We start from the raw sequence: 8,667 nt of genomic DNA on the forward strand, positions 1-8,667 counted from the left end.
GTCTACAAGCAAGACATTTTACAGTCCTCAAAATTTTCCCTTCCGTCAATTGGCTATGTCTGAGAAAGCTTATTGCATCTATGTCATGAATACTTTGAAATCCATTTTCCTTTGTTCACTCACCCTGGTGAATTAGAAAAGATTTATATCACTGATTTACTATTTTTCATATGTTCTCTAAGTATCAATGAAATTAGGCTAAGTGATTTTTCTAATTTCTATTCTATCACATTTTATTCCATCTGCCAATTTCAGTGCATCTTTCACTTTCAGTCCATTAACAAAAACATAGATGTCTCCTGTCTACATCCTTAGAGTTCTTATCTATTGCACTCTAAATTAACATTTCTCGTAATAGGCTAGGAAGCCTAGTATTATCTGGAACACTCCAAACCCTTTAGCTTCATATTGTCACTCCTTTTTCCATTCCTTCCCATATGTACGCTTATGCAATATTCAGCTAATTGCACTTTACCTAATTTAATCATTGTTTGTGGCTTTATTCCTTAGCTTGTGCTCCCGCTTTGACCAAAATCTCCTTTCCCTCTCTTCTTATTCCATCTGGCTACAGGATACCTACCCTCTGAGACTAACTTGTAAATATATTTTCTTCCCAGCATACTTTCCAAATCACTTCAGGTTGCAATAAATATATTTTCTATATGTTCAAATGGAATCTTAATGTTACAGGTGGAGCTGTTCGATGTGTTATTTAATAAATCACAATGCAATTTTAAGTACCATTGGACCATTTTTTCTCATAATTTATTGATATTTGTAGACTCTTATTACTTATTGTCCTTATCAGTCTACTTTGAATCAGTTACAAGGGCACAAATATCACTTTAAAGTACCTTCAAATTACATCTTTTAAAATTCATATGACAAGCATAAAGCAGTCCTTAGTCCTTTCCTCATCCATGTTTTTAAGAGTTCTGACATTTTCAGAAAGTGTTTCCCGAAAAAGAAAGGTGAGATGGTGTTTAATAAGAAAAGAAAATGCAAGCTTACGAAAGATGAAAACTTTGTGCCATTAGATGATAACCTCTTTATTTTTAGCTTTCTATTGAGCACACAGGCAAGCTCTCATGTACATTAATGTATCTTTGAAAGTATATCTACTTTTTCTAGAAGAAATACATTCCTTGATAAAATTCAATCTATTGTAATCCCAGCTACTCAGGAGGCTGAAGCAGGAGAACTGCTTGAACCCAGGAGGCGGATGTTGCAGTGAGCCGAGATAATGCCATTGCACTCCAGCTTGGGCAACAAGAGCAAAACTCCATCTCAAAAAAAAAAAAAAAAAAAAAAAAAAAAAAAAAATCCAGTCTACTAATCACAGTCTAATCTATATAGAATTTCCTTACATCTGACTCTCAAGCCACCTCAAAATCCTGAGACTATTATAGAAAGTTTTACATATGTATGACCTTATTGAATTTATAGCATAAACATTTAATCTTTAAATTGCAAAGTGCATCATAAAAAGAAACCTAAGAAATTAAAGTATTTTTGTCTGTATATCATACCTTGTTTAGCATAATTTTATGTTAAAAAATTACTAAACGAAGATCATGGCTCATTAAAATTTAGCCAATAACCAAACTATTATTTAAAATGAAAATTTAACAAGCATTATTTTATCTTAGGGTGGATGAAGTGTAAGAGCTTTACCAAATAATTTTAGTTGTCGGGTAGTTTAAGTTTAGTTACGTTATTGGATATAGGATATACACAAATGTGTTACACTATTGGACAGGACTTGTAAGAGTCTGAGATCTCTTCAGTAGCCTGTTGCTCAAGGAGACTTGCATTTCAGTCTTCTAAAGGCCATAGCAATGTTTTATGAGTTTCCTATGCTGAATCACACTGAGCCTATGAGAACAAATATGGAATTTATTAACATATAGCTATTATTCCTCAGTATATCTAGACTGTTGCTCTGTTAGATTTCGGAAGAACCAACTATCTCAGACAGTATCTTCATATCTCATTCTTTTCATGGTTGACAAATCCAAATTTCCAAATTGCAGTCAGTCTACAGTGGAAAAGAACTGCAATCTATGAGATACACATGACCAGCTGGATTTGTTTTTTTTAGAACATTCAAATGTTAAAACGGGTTACTGAATTATGTCAGAAAACAGATTTTTTTTCACCTAAGCCACTTATTTGTGGCAGTAATGTAATGAAGCACGTTGATTTATGACAGTTTTTGGTAACGACATATGAATTTCACATTAAGTGTCTTGCTCAGTTAAATGCTTCCATGAAGGTGACTAAGTCATAATTTTTAACATCTGAAAACCTATAGCTTCTGATGACTAGTTATTATAATTACTATTTTAGATTTATTTAGTGTCTTCTAAAAGGTAATGTGATAGACATGAAAGACTCCAATCTTTCATAGTGCCACAAAAGATAAAATAAAAATATTTAATATCCCAAATGGCTGTATGTTATATATAAATATTAATAACTTATTATTAAATAATTCTGTTTAACACTCAAATATTTTGAAAACCTGTTAATACCTGTGTTTCCAAAGATTACATTTTCAGACTGGACTTGTAGAAGTCTGAGATCCTTTGAACAACCTGACACTCAAGAATACTGTGTTATCAAAAAGTCATTCTCAGATTGAATATACATATTGATTAAAAAAATTATATATATATATACACATACATATATATATATACACACACACACCAATTAGTCTTCTATATTTTCAGGGAGAATATTATTTCATTTATATAAGGATAAGTTATTTCGTTTAAATTATGTGATCACTCAATGTCAAGGATGTGATCAATAATTTTGTTTTATTGTTTAAAGAAAATCTTCCCAAATCATATAGAGTGGAAAATGGCATATATATAGCAGCATATGAAAAACACTAAATTAAAAATGAGAAAGTAATACAGGAGAGATTAGATTTGATAGACCTGGGTGAGATGATGTTGTCTCTTCAGGATGACCTCCACATTCTCTCTCACTGTTGCCATTAGTAGGTGAGTTTGAGTATTCACAAAACTTCTTGTGGTATAACTGACCCTCCATGCATTTGCCATTTTGTACAACAACCTAAACTTGGTTCTTTTTGCTATAGATATTACTAAAACTTCATTACTAATTATGTAGAAGAGAATAAATGCATCTGTGAAAAAGCCTTTTAAATAGCCTTTTAGTGTAGTTTTTGAAGCATTAATCACTTCCAGTTTCCCACTCACAATCTATGTGACTTTAGCAAATTATTTATCCATCCCATGTCGCAGTTTCCTTATCTGTGATATAAGCTAATACACACCTAACTCATCGATTTTTATAAAGATTTAGTGATTTCTTATTTTTAAAGTTTTCCAGGTATTTTTTTCTTTCTTTTTTTTTTTTTTTTTTTGAAATGGAGTCTTGCTCTGTGGCCCAGACTGGAGGTCAGTGGTGCAATCTCGGCTCACTACAAGCTTCGCCTCCCAGGTTCAAGCCATTCTCCTGCCTCAGCCTCCCAAGTAGTTGGGACTACAGGCGCCCGCCACCATGCCTGGCTAATATTTTTTGTATTTTTAGTAGAGATGGGGTTTCACCGAGTTAGCCAGGATGGTCTCGATCTCCTGACCTAGTGATCCGCCCCCCCTCGGCCTCCCAAAGTGCTGGGATTACAGGTGTGAGCCACCGCACCTGGCCAGTTTTCCAGTTTTTATGCACACAGAAATGTCAGGGCTTTCATTATTCCTGCTGAAGGTATTTTGTCAAACATCCAGATCATGGGTTCTTAACTTGGAGTTCATGGAATCTGTGTGTGAAATTCAGGGATTTTGAGATCTTGCATGGAAACGACACATCTTTGAAATTTCAGATTATTTTCATTTGATATATCTTGTGCAGATAGATACCTCAAAATGCCATTTATAGTTATTGTTACTGCAAAATCATAATAATTATTTTGATCAACAAAACATTAGTGATTACCATCTTCCTCTATAAAGGTTTATACATAGTGAGTACTCACTACATATTTTCTTGACAAATCAAGGTGTGGATTTTAATTCAGAGAGGGGAAGTGGAGACAAAGGAAAGTAACAAAAATAACAAAATATTAAAAAACTTGGCTGGGCACGGTGGCTCACAACTGTAATCCCAGCACTTTGGGAGACCAAAGTGAGTGGACCACAAGGTCAATAATTAGAGACCCGGCTGGCCAATAGGGTGAAACCCTGTACCTACTAAAAATACAAAAATTAGCCATGCATGGTGGTGGACACCTATAGTCCCAGTTACGCAGGAGGCTGAGGCAGGAGAATCGCTTGTACCCGAGAGGCAGAGGTTGCAGTGAGCCAAGATCGTGCCACTGTACTCCAGTCTGGGTGACAGGGTGAGACTCCATCTCAAAAAAACAAAACAAAGCAAACAAAACAAAACAAACAACAACAAAAAACCTCACAAACTCACACATTAAATATTCAGTTTTGAGTCTTTTTCTTTGTTAATTCCTATAGATAATACTGACTTTTGCAAATTAATTTTTTTTGTCTTGGGTTTTGCTTTTCAATTTGTAAGACCTTAGAGAGTCATTTCAAAATAGGGCTAAGCCTCTATCTACTCATTTCTTAATAATAGTATGCATTTCCTAAAGAAAATCAAGTGTGTTTTGTTCACTGTGTAAAAATCCATAATAACACCAAAATACTTTGATAAAATGAGTTACTGTATTTGTAGATTACATTTACTCTCTAAATTGATTTATTTTCTTTGTAGAACTTCCTAAACCATTTAATCACAATGATATTAATATTAATATTATATTAGCCATTTTCCCCCAAGAAGTGATTTCTAAATTGCTCCAGAGCATACAAATACTCTTTCCCCCCATGTTTTCTTTAAAGGAAACATATGTCTAAGAGATTAAGTGAGGTTACAAAGTTCACACAGTCTTACAGACCTTGATGTTAGGAATCAGATGTTTAGTCTTCCTGGCATTAACAGCATATAATTGTGATAATAGTGTTATTCATTGATTTCTTTGTTTTGAAACAGTTACTGTACTGAACACTTTAACACAAATCACTTCAATTAAGCTTGCTATAAAAACAACAACAGCAACAACAAAAAAACTTTATTATTTCTTAAGTTTTTTCTATTAGGAAACTAAAGAATCAATAATTTTAGAATATTGCTCTAGTTTATAGAGTCTGTAATAGAGTCTTGATTGGAAACTCTAAGTATTGTCTTTCGTAGGCATGTGTTTTTAGCCATTAATCTGTGTGTTTCCTAGGAAATAGACCAATGTTTATTGCCATCCTGCCCCATGCTGGGTCTCTGTTACATCTTTCATGAAAAACCTGTTCATCATTTATTTCTCATGAAAAATCATGGTATATTTCCTTATCATTTATTTCTCTGTCCCCTGGGCATTTCTTATATTAATAATTGTTAACCATTTATTAATTGTCAGTCACTCTTCTAGGCGCTGGGAACAAAACAATGTGCAAAATTAAACTCTCTTTTCATATAATTTACAGTTTAGTGTTTTCCTTTTTGACTAATGGATCATTTAAAAGAACTTTGTTTTCCTAGAATACAGTCAGTAATTTCTAATTAGGTTTCATTGTAACCTAATCAGAGATATACACTCTATAGAGATAATGCACTCTATAAATTGTTAATCTATTTAAACTTATCAACATTAGGTTTATGTACAGTAAAGGGTCTACCATGGTGAATATACATGGACACTGGAAAACAATGTTGACTCTGCAGTTTTCTAGAAATATTGATTAGTCCAAAGTGTTATTTGGATCTATGTCTTTATTTTTGTTTTCTTATTATTTCCCCAGTGGTTGTATCAATTACCAAGAAACTGGTGTATGATCTTTTTCTATAATTGTGAATTTATTTATCCATTCTTCTTTTTAATTCTGTCAGATTTGCTTCAAATATCTTGAGGCTCTCTTATTAGATATATACATTATAATTGATATTATTTTCTGATAAATTTTCTATCACTATGCATAATACTCTTTTACTGAAGTCCTTTTATGTTAATATATCTTCTCCAAGCTACATGTGCTCATTTTTTATTTGAGGTATATTTTCTAGCAATTTAATTATTACCTTTTTTTAATATTCAAAGTGGATCCTTGTAGACGATAAGAAATTAGATCTGGCTTTTAAAAATTCAATTTGCCAGTCTAACATCTCTTCCTTTAGTCCTTCGAATCTGTTTCTCACTAGTGTAATTTCCACCCAGCCTGAGAAATTTCCTTTATAATTTCATGTAGAACATAACTATTGTTCTCTTGATTTTTTTGTTCACCTGCATATGTCTACTTTACATTCTAATGAAGATTATGTTCAATGGGTATAGTATACTAAACTGACAGGTGTTTTATTATGTCTTCTTTTCTTTTTTCTTCTTTTTTTTTCTTTCTCTCTCTCTGAAATTTGAAAATGTTGCTCCACTGTCTTCTAGTCATGGTTTCTGACAATCCATTCAAACTATAACTTATTTATGTAAAATGTTTCATTTTTGTCTAGCGCTATGAAGACTTTTCTATTTGCTTTTAACAATTTGATTTAATGGATCTAGGCATAGTTTCTTAGATCTTATGTTGCAGAATTTTGCTCCTTAGTTCAGCTAAAGCCTAGGTTCTTGTCACATGACCAGGAAAATTTGTGAATGCAGACACATTGAAGGGTGAGTAGAGCAGGGCTTTATAGGGCAAAAAGAAAAAATAAATCTTTCAGCAAAGCTAGAGGGGTTCCTGCTAACCGGTCCTCACCTCACAGATTTATTCCCAGGTTACCACAGGAGCTCAAGAGAGCAGGCTCCTCCCCTGCACAAGGCATGACTTCCCCATGGCTCCACTCACTTCCTCCAGTGAGTGTTGGGCTCCAGTCCGCTGTGGGCATGCCCAGAGAAGCCCTGGGAAGTTTCCCTCATCTGTACAAAAGCATCTGATGTAAACACTTGTGTGGCAGGTCAGAAATTCTCCGGGGACACCTTTTTATCTGCCTAGGCATTTGACTGTCCCATTCCCCCCTCTAAAGAAATACCTCTAACTGCCATTAGAATAAGGATAAAGATAAGGATGAAGACCAATCTTAATTGCTTCCTGCTGACAGGGAAGCTGTTTTGGGAAAATGGTAGTCAGATTTCCCTCAGAGGCCTATCTCAGGGTTCCCAGTAAAAAAAAAAAGGTCATCATCCAAGGCTCCAGTTGCATTTTGTTTGGAGTTTGATGGCCTAAAAGTGAGAAGAGACAAAGAGGTTATTAGAAAATATGTATCAAAATGAAACAAGGAGTGGGTAAGGACAACTTGAAAGTCCAGAGACCTTTTACCAGTTTGCACAGGGAGAGAGAGGCCAAAAGCCCAATGGGTTAAAAAAAAAATTTTTTTTTTTACCCTTTTGCTGGCATGTCAGGTTTCTGCATTCCCTTCCCCTGAACCTAATCCTAAGTCAATTAGTCTACAGTTTGAGAAATTAACTCCTTCCAGTTTGAAGGATGCATCTGAGGGAAGTGTCCCGTGATATGTGACACCATTACCTACCTATCAGTGAATAGAGGACAGAGGAAGAAAAAGGAAAAAAGAAGGCATTTTTTTCAGAAGGGTCCCAGGGGGTCAGAATGTGCTCTAAAAGGGTGCAGACTAAAGCTGAATGGCTACTCATCTAGAAATAGGGGAGCATGTGTGCCTGGTTCCTTCCTTTTACTAGCAAATACCCAGGGTGTGTGAGGGAGAGAAAGTGAGTTGTTCCTCTTTCTTTCCTCTGTCTTTTTATTACTGAGTCCCAGCAACTGTGACAGGGTGCCACCCATGGGTGTCAAAGTGGCTTTCATCTATGTTAACATGAGGCCTAGGGGATGGGAATAACTGCTCTTTCGTATGTACTCCCTATCTCCCCTGCTGGCAATAGCCTTTGAATTCTCTAGACTTCATTTATGCCATGGATACTAGCATGACCTTTATCCATGAAACAGGAAGCTTGGCTTAATCAGCAGGGATCAGTCATGCTCACCTGTGCTGTGTCTTTTGACTTTCATTATTGTCTGTCTTCTGGATCCCTAAGATCCAGTTTTCTTAGGTCTTTGACATAAACTTGGAAATGACTTTGGGACCAAAATTGTGTCTCAGCATGGAAGTTGCATAGACTCCTTATCACAAGCTGTAATGCTAAAGTGAAGCTGTGGAATTGAGTTCTCCTCCAACAAAGGAAAGAAAAGGATGTCTTGTGACACACCCAGATAACTGGTGGCTGTAGCTATGCTTGTTAAGATTTGGGTGCATGGGGTGTTGCTTTGGTTAGCTCCCTTGGTTTTACTTTCCCAAAAAGGAAACCTCCGGGTGATGAGCATCCTATTTATTCCCATCAGCTGGCAGGATTTGCAGGATAATTGTTCAGAACTAAAATATTGATCCAAATTTCTACATTACTCATCCCCTTTTGTCCTTTCTGAGCTGCAACCAGAGATGGTTGGCTGCTTCACAGGAATAAGCAAGGTTAGTGTAAAATGTAGGCAAAAACTTAAAAACAAGTAATAAGTCTAGAAACTAATGATGGTAAGTTTTGAATCATAATTCATCTCTGTCTTGTCCTCATTTCTGTTAAAAACAAATCATAATGAGAGTGTGTTGCTTGCAAAATAGATTTTAATCTTATATTTG

The sequence above is a fragment of the Rhinopithecus bieti genome, unplaced genomic scaffold, assembly GCF_001698545.2.
Source record: "Rhinopithecus bieti isolate Rb0 unplaced genomic scaffold, ASM169854v2 scaffold_13225, whole genome shotgun sequence".
Taxonomy (NCBI): domain Eukaryota; kingdom Metazoa; phylum Chordata; class Mammalia; order Primates; family Cercopithecidae; genus Rhinopithecus; species Rhinopithecus bieti.